The sequence below is a fragment of the Crinia signifera genome, chromosome 6 (genome assembly GCF_055691185.1).
Source record: "Crinia signifera chromosome 6, ASM5569118v1, whole genome shotgun sequence".
Classification (NCBI taxonomy): Eukaryota; Metazoa; Chordata; class Amphibia; order Anura; family Myobatrachidae; genus Crinia; species Crinia signifera.
In genome coordinates this window covers 291821892-291834858 of record NC_139222.1, presented here as the reverse complement: position 1 = coordinate 291834858, position 12967 = coordinate 291821892, and positions in this window count along the sequence as shown.

Below are 12967 nucleotides of genomic sequence, written 5' to 3'. Positions count from 1 at the left end.
GGTGATGAGGGACAGAGCGTGGTGATGAGGGGCAGAGGATGGTGATGAGGGGCAGAGTGTGGTGATGAGGGGCAGAGGGTGGTGATGAGGGGCAGAGGGTGGTGATGAGGGACAGAGGGTGGTGATGTGGGGCAGAGGATGGTGATGAGGGACAGAGCGTGGTGATGAGGGGCAGAGGATGGTGATGAGGGGCAGAGCATGGTGATGAGGGGCAGAGCGTGGTGATGAGGGGCAGAGGATGAACATTAGGAGCTGAATGAGGGGTAATGAGGTAATGAGGGGCTAAGACTGGTGATAAGAGGCCAATTATGGTGATGTGGTGAGGTCTTGATAAGGGGTTGAAGATGGTTATGAGTTTATGAAGGCCTGAGGGTGTTGATGAGGATCTGTGGATAGTGATGAGGGACTTACAATATACAATAAATGGTCCCGAGCACGGACAGGAGACAGAGACTGTAATATCTGTGCTCTGCAATATATGGTCCCGAGCACGGACAGGACACGGAGACTGTAATATCTGTGCTCTGCAATGTATGATCCCGAGCATGGACAGGACACGGAGACTGTAATATCTGTGCTCTGCAATGTATGATCCCGAGCACGGACAGGACACAGAGACTGTAATATCTGTGCTCTGCAATATATGGTCCCGAGCACGGACAGGACACGGACACTGTAATATCTGTGCTCTGCAATGTATGATCCCGAGCACGGACAGGACACGGACACTGTAATATCTGTGCTCTGCAATGTATGATCCCGAGCACGGACAGGACACAGAGACTGCAATATCTGTGCTCTGCAATGTATGATCCCGAGCACGGACAGGACACAGAGACTGCAATATCTGTGCTCTGCAATGTATGATCCCAAACACGGACAGGACAAGGACACTGTAATATCTGTGCTCTGCAATGTATGATCCCGAGCACGGACAGGACACGGACACTGTAATATCTGTGCTCTGCAATGTATGATCCCGAGCACGGACAGGACACAGAGACTGTAATATCTGTGCTCTGCAATGTATGATCCCGAGCACGAACAGGACACGGAGACTGCAATATCTGTGCTCTGCAATGTATGATCCCGAGCACGGACAGGACACGGACACTGTAATATCTGTGCTCTGCAATGTATGATCCCGAGCACGGACAGGACACGGAGACTGTAATATCTGTTCTGAGCATGGACAGGACACAGAGAATGTAATATCTGTGCTCTGCAATGTATGATCCCAAGCACGGACAGGACACAGAGACTATAATATCTGTGCTCTGCAATGTATGATCCCGAGCACGGACAAAAGACAGAGAATGTAATATCTGTGCTCTGCAATGTATGATCCCAAGCACGGACAGGACACGGACACTGTAATATCTGTGCTCTGCAATGTATGATCCCGAGCACGGACAGGACACGGACACTATAATATCTGTGCTCCACAATGTATGATCCCGAGCACGTACAGGACACGGAGACTGCAATATCTGTGCTCTGCAATGTATGATCCCGAGCACGGACAGGACACGGACACTGTAATATCTGTGCTGCGCAAAGTATGATCACGAGCACGTACAGGAGACAGAGACTGTAATATCTGTGCTCTGCAATGTATGATCCCGAGCACGGACAGGGCACAGACACTGTAATATCTGTGCTCTGCAATGTATGATCCCGAGCACGTACAGGACACGGAGACTGTAATATCTGTGCTCTGCAATGTATGATCCCGAGCACGGACAGGACACGGAGACTGTAATATCTGTGCTCTGCAATGTATGATCCCGAGCACGGACAGGACATAGAGACTGTAATATCTGTGCTCCGCAATGTATGATCCCGAGCACGGACAGGACACGGACACTATGAAATCTGTGCTCTGCAATGTATGATCCCGAACACGGACAGGACACGGAGACTGTAATATCTGTGCTCTGCAATGTATGATCCCGAGCACGGACAGGACACAGAGACTGTAATATCTGTGCTCTGCAATGTATGATCCCGAGCACGGACAGGACACGGAGACTGTAATATCTGTGCTCTGCAATGTATGATCCCGAGCACTGACAGGACACGGAGACTGTAATATCTGTACTCTGCAATGTATGATCCCGAGCATGTACAGGACACGGAGACTGTAATATCTGTGCTGAGCACGGACAGGACACGGACACTGTAATATCTGTGCTTCACAATGTATGGCCCCGAGCACGGACAGGACATAGAGACTGTAATATCTTTTCTCCGCAATGTATGATCCCGAGCACGGACAGGACATAGAGACTGTAATATCTGTGCTCTGCAATGTATGATCCCAAGCACGGACAGGAAACGGACACTGTGAAATCTGTGCTCTGCAATGTATGGCCCCGAGCACGGACAGGACATAGAGACTGTAATATCTGTGCTCTGCAATGTATGATCCCGAGCACGGACAGGACACGGACACTGTAATATCTGTGCTCTGCAATGTATGATCCCGAGAACGGACAGGACACGGAGACTGTAATATCTGTGCTCTGCAATGTATGATCCCGAGCACTGACAGGACATAGAGACTGTAATATCTGTGCTCTGCAATGTATGATCCTGAGCACTGACAGGACACGGAGACTGTAATGTCTGTGCTCTGCAATGTATGATCCTGAGCACTGACAGGACACGGAGACTGTAATATCTGTGCTCTGCAATGTATGATCCTGAGCACGGACAGGACATGGAGACTGTAATATCTGTGCTCTGCAATGTATGATCCCGAGCATGTACAGGACACAGAGACTGTAATATCTGTGCTCTGCAATGTATGATTCTGAGCACGGACAGGACACGGACACTGTAATAGCTGTGCTCTGCAATGTATGATCCCGAGCACGTACAGGACACGGAGACTGTAATATCTGTTCTCTGCAATGTATGATTCCGAGCACGGACAGGGCACGGACACTGTAATATCTGTGCTCTGCAATGTATGATCCCGAGCACGTACAGGACACGGAGACTGTAATATCTGTTCTCTGCAATGTATGATTCCGAGCACGGACAGGGCACGGACACTGTAATAGCTGTGCTCTGCAATGTATGATCCCGAGCACGTACAGGACACGGAGACTGTAATATCTGTTCTCTGCAATGTATGATTCCGAGCACGGACAGGGCACGGACACTGTAATATCTATGCTCTGCAATGTGTGATCCCGAGCACGGACAGGACACGGAGACTGTAATATCTGTGCTCTGCAATGTATGATCGGGAGCATGGACAGAACACGGAGACTGTAATATCTGTGCTCTGCAATGTATGATCCCGAGCACGAACAGGACATAGAGACTGTAATATCTGTGCTCCGCAATGTATGACCCGAGCACGGACAGGTCACGGACACTATGAAATCTGTGCTCTGCAATGTATGATCCCGAGCACGGACAGGACACGGAGACTGTAATATCTGTGCTCTGCAATGTATGATCCCGAGCACGGACAGGACACGGAGACTGTAATATCTGTGCTCTGCAATGTATGATCCCAAGCACGGACAGGACACGGAGACTGTAATATCTCTGCTCTGCAATGTATGATCCCGAGCACTGACAGGACACGGAGACTGTAATATCTGTGCTCTGCAATGTATGATACTGAGCACTGACAGGACATAGAGACTGTAATATCTGTGCTCTGCAATGTATGATCCCGAGCACGGACAGGACACGGACACTGTGAAATCTGTGCTCTGTAATGTATGGCCCCGAGCACAGACAGGACATAGAGACTGTAATATCTGTGCTCTGAAATGTATGATCCCGAGCACAGACAGGACACGGACACTGTAATATCTGTGCTCTGCAATGTATGATCCCGAGCACGGACAGGACACGGAGACTGTAATATCTGTGCTCTGCAATGTATGATCCCGAGCACGGACAGGACACGGAGACTGTAATATCTGTGCTCTGCAATGTATGATCCTGAGCACTGACAGGACATAGAGACTGTAATATCTGTGCTCTGCAATGTATGATCCCGAAGATGTACAGGACACAGAGACTGTAAAATCTGTGCTCTGCAATGTATGATTCCGAGCACGGACAGGACACGGACACTGTAATATCTGTGCTCTGCAATGTATGATCCCGAGCATGGACAGGACACGGACACTGTAATATCTGTGCTTCACAATGTATGATACCGAGCACTGACAGGACATAGAGACTGTAATATCTGTGCTCTGCAATGTATGGCCCCGAGCACGGACAGGACATAGAGACTGTAATATATGTGCTCTGAAATGTATGATCCCGAGCACGGACAGGACACGGAGACTGTAATATCTATGCTTCACAATGTATGATCCCGAGCACTGACAGGACACAGAGACTGCAATATCTATGCTCTGCAATGTGTGATCCCGAGCACGGACAGGACACAGAGACTGTAATATCTGTGCTCTGCAATGTATGGTCCCGAGCACGGACAGGACACGGAGACTGTAATATCTGTGCTCTGCAATGTATGATCCCGAGCACGGACAGGACACGGAGACTATAATATCTGTGCTTCACAATGTATGATCCCGAGCACTGACAGGACACAGAGACTGTAATATCTGTGCTCTGCAATGTATGATCCCGAGCATGGACAGGACACGGAGACTGTAATATCTGTGCTCTGCAATGTATGATCCCGAGCATGGACAGGACACGGAGACTGTAATATCTGTGCTCTGCAATGCATGATCCCGAGCACGAACAGAAGACAGAGAATGTAATATCTGTGCTCTGCAATGTATGATCCCGAGCACTGACAGGACATAGAGACTGTAATATCTGTGCTCTGCAATGTATGATCCCGAGCACTGACAGGACACGGAGACTATAATATCTGTGCTCTGCAATGTATGATTCCGAGCACGGACAGGACACGGAAACTGTAATATCTATGCTCTGCAATGTATGATCCCGAGCATGGACAGGACACGGAGACTGTAATATCTGTGCTCTGCAATGTATGATCCCGAGCACGGACAGGACAAAGAGACTGTAATATCTGTGCTCCGCAATGTATGATCCCGAGCACGGACAGGACACGGAGACTATAATATCTGTGCTCTGCAATGTATTATTCCGAGCACGGACAGGACACGGAGACTGTAATATCTATGCTCTGCAATGTATGATCCCGAGCACTGACAGGACACAGAGACTGTAATATCTGTGCTCTGCAAAGTATGCTTCTGAGCACGGACAGGAAACAGAGACTGTAATCTCTGTTCTCTGCAATGTATGATCCCGAGCACTGACAGGACACAGAGACTGCAATATCTATTCTCTGCAATGTATGCTTCCGAGCACGGACAGGAAACAGAGACTTTAATCTCTGTTCTCTGCAATTTATGATCCCGAGCACTGGCAGGACACAGAGACTGCAATATCTATGCTCTGCAATGTATGCTTCCGAGCACGGACAGGACACGGAGACTGTAATATCTATGCTCTGCAATCTATGATCCCGAGCACGGACAGGACACGGAGACTATAATACCTGTGCTCTGCAATGTATGATTCCGAGCACGGACAGGACACGGAGACTGTAATATCTATGCTCTGCAATGTATGATCCCGAGCACTGACAGGACACAGAGACTGTAATCTCTGTTCTCTGCAATGTATGATCCCGAGCACTGACAGGACACAGAGGCTGCAATATCTATGCTCTGCAATGTATGCTTCCGAGCACGGACAGGAAACAGAGACTGTAATATCTGTTCTCTGCAATGTATGATCCCGAGCACTGACAGGACACAGAGACTGAAATATCTATGCTCTGCAATGTATGATCCCGAGCACTGACAGGACACAGAGACTGTAATATCTGTTCTCTGCAATGTATGATCCCGAGCACTGACAGGACACAGAGACTGCAATATCTATGCTCTGCAATGTATGATCCCGAGCACTGACAGGACACAGAGACTGCAATATCTATGCTCTGCAATGTATGATCCCGAGCACTGACAGGACACGGAGACTATAATATCTGTTCTCTGCAATGTATGATCCCAAGCACTGACAGGACACAGAGACTGCAATATCTATGCTCTGCAATGTATGCTTCCGAGCACGGACAGGACACAGAGACTGTAATATCTGTTCTCTGCAATGTATGATCCCGAGCACTGACAGGACACAGAGACTGCAATATCTATGCTCTGCAATGTATGCTTCCGAGCACGGACAGGAAACAGAGACTGTAATCTCTGTTCTCTGCAATGTATGATCCCGAGCACGGACAGGACACGGAGACTATAATATCTGTTCTCTGCAATGTATGATCCCGAGCACGGACAGGACACGGAAACTGTAATATCTGTATCTGATAGCTGAAGCCGTCGATCTCTCTCTTCCTTCACAGCCGAACTGCGCTTACCTGCACCTCTCTCATCCTGTGGGTTCGCTACCGTGATATGACCCCAGGAAAGCTGAAGGTAATTCTGATTGCACAAGGCATATCTTTATTCTCTACCCAGCCACATGCACCAATAAATTGGTTGATCAGGTGCTATGCTTATGTCAGCTTTACATACACTGTGTTCATGTCAGCTAAACTTTTGAAGTAACTGACTATGGGTTTATGTAGATTTGGTGATCTATAAAAACATCAAAATCTATTGGCAAACAAGCCATTGAATTAACCAATCGCTGGTCATAACAAAGTTTACCCACTCACAATTTTTTAAAAAAACCTAGCAATCTTTAGCACTCCCACACTCTCTCATCAGCCAGTATGGGCATTGTGGCTGTCCTGCAATGCTTTAAAGCAACAGGACCCACAAAACCATGGAAACCTGACAGCAGAAGTGTGGCTTTACTATTCTTTCTGACCTCAAATACACCAGATATCTCTAATCTTAAGTCCTATGCAGCGTTCTGCAAGACCTAGAGACAATAGAATATCACGGTGATCCATTTTTGAGGCACAACACATTATTACTCGCTACACTAGCACAGCCAGCACGCTTGAGGGAGATACATGCCCAGTGCCTGGATGTGTGGTCCAGCCAACAGACATCTGGACATTCTTCTTCCCCCCTCAGTGGTATAGCTGGAATATCTGTCTGTGTAGTCAAGTGTGATGTATTCTGTTTTCTATCCTCTCCGTGCAAATTACTGAATAACTACAGTAATATTGATGTGGGCAAAAGAATAGAGTAAGTTAAACCTTAAACAGATAGAGTGTGTACAAAAGGGGGAAATTAAGCTGTCTAGAAAAGTGCGCTGTCTACTTTTGAAGGGAATAAAAAATACCTTCTTATTGTTGAAATCCAGGCAGAGATACTTATTTACTTAGTTTACTTTGGAAAGTAGCAAATTTTGAGAATCGTCTGTTACAAAACTATGTTTCCTTGTTAAACTGTATCAAAATCTCTGTGCTCAGAGGAATTTACCTCCATAACTATCCCCCAGCTGAAACAGGGAACAGAATTATAACTATATATCCCTTCTAATATCAGCGGGTTTTTTTTGTGACACATCGTATTACTAAATTGTTTTTGTCACGTATATAGTACATGTGTGTTTGTTAAACCCTTTATTTTATTATAATTCTAATAAAAGCTATATTTTAAAATTATCAAAATTCATTTCAAATCATAAGAGTGCCCCAGAAAAAGAGTTCTCTTTTCTCTCTAACCATTTGTCTTAGTTATCTCAGACTCATGGGAGCACCACCAACCTAAAACTTGACCCCCTGTGGGCCTAATTCTGTAATATTGTTGGTTCAGGCTACTCAGGCCACACCCTCCACAACAAGCATCCGCCCACTCTGAAGTGGAACTTGAAGTGGGGGTAGACTCTGTGCGGGACTCACACCCCTGTCCGCTCTCTATATCTGTGCTCTGCAATGTATGATCCCGAGCACGGACAGGACACGGAGACTATAATATCTAGGCTTCACAATGTATGATCCCGAGCACGTACAGGACACAGAGACTGTAATATCTGTTCTCTGCAATGTATGATCCCGAGCACGGAAAGGACACGGAGACTGTAATATCTGTGCTCTGCAATGTATGATCCCGAGCACGGAAAGGACACGGAGACTATAATATCTGTGCTCTGCAATGTATGATCCCGAGCACGGACAGGACACGGAGACTATAATATCTGTGCTCTGCAATGTATGATCCCGAGCACAGACAGGACACGGAGACTGTAATATCTGTGCTCTGCAATGTATGATCCCGAGCACGGACAGGACACGGAGACTATAATATCTGTGCTCTGCAATGTATGATCCCGAGCACGGACAGGACACGGAGACTGTAATATCTGTTCTCTGCAATGTATGATCCCAAGCACGGACAGGACACAGAGACTATAATATCTGTGCTCTGCAATGTATGATCCCGAGCACGGACAGGACACGGAGACTGTAATATCTGTTCTCTGCAATGTATGATCCCAAGCACGGACAGGACACAGAGACTATAATATCTGTTCTCTGCAATGTATGATCCCGAGCATGGACAGGACACAGAGACTGTAATATCTGTGCTCTGCAATGTATGATCCCGAGCACGGACAGGACACGGACACTGTAATATCTGTGCTCTGCAATGTATGATCCCGAGCACGGACAGGACACGGAGACTATAATATCTGTGCTCTGCAATGTATGATCCCGAGCACGGACAGGACACGGAGACTATAATATCTGTGCTCTGCAATGTATGATCCCGAGCACGGACAGGACACGGAGACTATAATATCTGTTCTCTGCAATGTATGATCCCGAGCATGGACAGGACACGGAGACTATAATATCTGTTCTCTGCAATGTATGATCCCGAGCACGGACAGGACACGGAGACTATAATATCTGTGCTCTGCAATGTATGATCCCGAGCACGGACAGGACATAGAGACTGTAATATCTGTGCTCCGCAATGTATGATCCCGAGCACGGACAGGACACGAAGACTATAATATCTGTGCTCTGCAATATATGATCCCAAGCACGGACAGGACACGGAGACTGTAATATCTGTTCTCTGCAATGTATGATCCCGAGCATGGACAGGACACAGAGACTGTAATATCTGTGCTCTGCAATGTATGATCCCGAGCACGGACAGGACACGGACACTGTAATATCTGTGCTCTGCAATGTATGATCCCGAGCACGGACAGGACACGGAGACTATAATATCTGTGCTCTGCAATGTATGATCCCGAGCACGGACAGGACACGGAGACTATAATATCTGTTCTCTGCAATGTATGATCCCGAGCATGGACAGGACACGGAGACTATAATATCTGTTCTCTGCAATGTATGATCCCGAGCACGGACAGGACACGGAGACTATAATATCTGTGCTCTGCAATGTATGATCCCGAGCACGGACAGGACATAGAGACTGTAATATCTGTGCTCCGCAATGTATGATCCCGAGCACGGACAGGACACGGAGACGATAATATCTGTGCTCTGCAATATATGATCCCAAGCACGGACAGGACACGGAGACTGTAATATCTGTTCTCTGCAATGTATGATCCCGAGCATGGACAGGACACAGAGACTGTAATATCTGTGCTCTGCAATGTATGATCCCGAGCACGGACAGGACACGGAGACTATAATATCTGTGCTCTGCAATGTATGATCCCGAGCACGGACAGGACACGGAGACTATAATATCTGTTCTCTGCAATGTATGATCCCGAGCATGGACAGGACACGGAGACTATAATATCTGTGCTCTGCAATGTATGATCCCAAGCACGGACAGGACACGGAGACTGTAATATCTGTGCTCTGCAATGTATGATCCCAAGCACGGCCAGGACACGGAGACTGTAATATCTGTGCTCTGCAATGTATGATCCCAAGCACTGACAGGACACAGAGACTGTAATATCTATGCTCTGCAATGTATGATCCCGAGCACGGACAGGACACGGAGACTATAATATCTTTGTTATAATCCTCAGTACAAAACCTACATTGCAGAGCACATAGATTCTCCACACTCATGAGCCTGTCTCATAGCATAGTGTGTAGGTATGAAGGTTTTGCATACCTCCCAACTGTCCCAACTTCTGAGGGTCAGTCCCATGTTTTTGTCCTGTCCCACGTCCCACCCACGTCCGACAGCGTCTATGTACCAGAGAGAGGGGCTCATAGAGCGCTGACCATGCCCTCAACAATGCTAAAAATGGGGGCGTCCCTCTACAATCTTGGTATTAATGAAAAGCCACACCCCTTTGCAGTAGGCCATGCCTCCTTCCTGGGAGCGTGCAGCCTGGCAAGGGTTATGGCGCAGGATTCTGAAACGTTGGGAGGTCTGTTTTTGGTCAAATGCCAGTAAAATGGGCAGAAGCGCTGAGCTTCTGATTGGTCAGTCTGTGGTACCAAGGTCCCACTACCGTGTAGTCTATGGGTGTTCTCAGTAATCTGTCCATATTTCCTGTTATTTATGCTGATTACCCCATTCTCCCTGTGGGTGGGCATATGCAAATTCAGTGTGGCAGGAAAGCACGTAGGGGCCGTTTATCACGGATTTACCGGAAAATTACCACCCAGGGCGGATGCGCAGGGACAGGGCTCCGAAAGGAGCTCGTCCCTGCGATGTGCTGATCCAGGTGCGGGGTGTCTGCGCATGCGCGGTTAGAGCTGACCCCCGCCGACCGCACATCCCCGGCAGCCATCAGCTCCTTCATGTCATTTTTCAAACACAGCCTGTGACATGGCAGTTAGGAGCTGATTGGCTGGTGATTTATCACTCTCTATTTTATCACCTTTCAAGTTTAGTACATCTGCCCCTAAATGTGTAGCGCAGACATGGTGCACAGGCAGGGACAGTTTGTCAGTCAGCAATCATGTGTCGTATGGTGTCATGGTGGTGCGTTACTCCCTCGTACCCACAGAGGGTTTCCTAGCACCCGTGTTCTGCTGGCCGAGCCGCTGACCTTGTGGTGATTATTGTGGGTAATGACACAGTGCTGACGTTCTGTTACTGAGGGCCTTATTCTAGTTCACTCTTAGAGGCAAATTCCTTCTTAGATGGACAAAACCATGTGCACTGCAGGGGGGCAGATGTAACATGTGCAGAGAGAGTTAGATTTGGGTGGGGTTTTACTTCAAAGTGAGATCTATATTGCAGTGTAAAAATAAAGCAGCCAGTATTTACCCTGCACAGAAATAAAATAACTCACCTAAATCTAATTCTCTCTGCACCTGTTACATCTGCCCCCCTGCAGTGCACATGGTTTTGTCCAGCTAAGAAGGAATTTGCCTCAAAGAGTGAACTAGAATAAGGGCCTGAGAGAGGACACAGAGGACACAGAGGAATTCAGCACAGGATACATGGAGCCCCAGTCATGCTGATCCCCCCCAGCAGGAGGACAGTGTATTCTCTGCCCGTCACAGAACAGTAACCCCCCCCCCCCCCCCAACCCCCCGATTATATACACCTATAGGAACACGTAGTGATGTGTATATAATCTATGGCCAGGATACCATATAGCCAGCAGGAGGACAGCGTATTCTCTGCCCAACACAGAACATCCCCCCCATCCCCCCCCCCCCCGTATTCTCTGCCTGTCACAGAACATCCCCCCCATCCCCCCCTCCCCCCCCCCCGTATTCTCTGCCCCTCACAGAACACCCCCCCCCCGTATTCTCTGCCTGTCACAGAACATCCCCCCCCCCATATTCTCTGCCTGTCACAGAACATCCCCCCCCCCCCCCCCCGGATTCTCTGCCCGTCACAGAACATTCCCCCCCCCCCCCCCCGTATTCTCTGCCTGTCACAGAACGTCCCCCCCCCCGTATTCTCTGCCCGTCACAGAACATCCCCCCCCCGTATTCTCTTCCTGTCACAGGACATCCCCCCCCCGTATTCTCTGCCTGTCACAGAACATCCCCCCCCATATTCTCTGCCCGTCAGAGAACATCCCCTCCCCCCCCCCCCCCGTATTCTCTGCCCGTCAGAGAACATCCCCCCCCGTATTCTCTGCCCGTCACAGAACATTCCCTTAGTACATTACAAGGTCGCCTTGCTGTATAACCTCTATTCACAGTCGTGCCGCTCCTCTAGTCGGCTAAGTATTCATTATATGTGATTTAACCCCCACAGGCCACAGCCCCCAGATAACATTCCGCCGGTCAGGTATCCGGATGATAGGTCGGCAGTGTCCACACAGGGTGACACCAAAAGATCAACTTTGAAAACGGAAACCGTTGGTAGCACTCGAGGACTGGAGTTGGCTTCCCTGACGCAGATTATACCTACAGATGGTGCGCCTGCCTGCCAGCCTGCGGGGTAGCCAGGTAGCAGGCTGGCGGACAAGAGCTGCATCTGACTGGGACGCGTGAGCGTCTCAATAGCACCACACACCCCATGGGGGCACGGAGGTGCTGAGTAAGTGTGGGCACCGTGGGTCTGCGGGGGCTAATGTTGTGTTATCACCTGTCGGGACCTGCCTAACTCTGCCGTGTCTGTGGCCGGAAGTTGGGACCCGCAGATCTATTTGTTTGTGTCCCTCACTACATGTATTTATTTATTACCAGTTATTATATAGCGCACACATATTCCGCAGCGCTGTACAGAGACTATTATTACCAGTTATTATATAGCGCACACATATTCCGCAGCGCTGTACAGAGATTATTATTACCAGTTATTATATAGTGCACACATATTCCACAGCGCTGTACAGAGACTATTACCAGTTATTATATAGCGCACACATATTCCACAGCGCTGTACTGAGGCTATTATTACCAGTTATTATATAGTGCACACATATTCCGCAGCACTGTACAGAGAATATTACTACCAGTTATTATATAGCGCACACATATTCCGCAGTGCTGTACAGAGACTATTATTACCAGTTATTATATAGCGCACACATATTCCACAGCGCTGTACAGAGGCTATTATTACCAGTTATTATA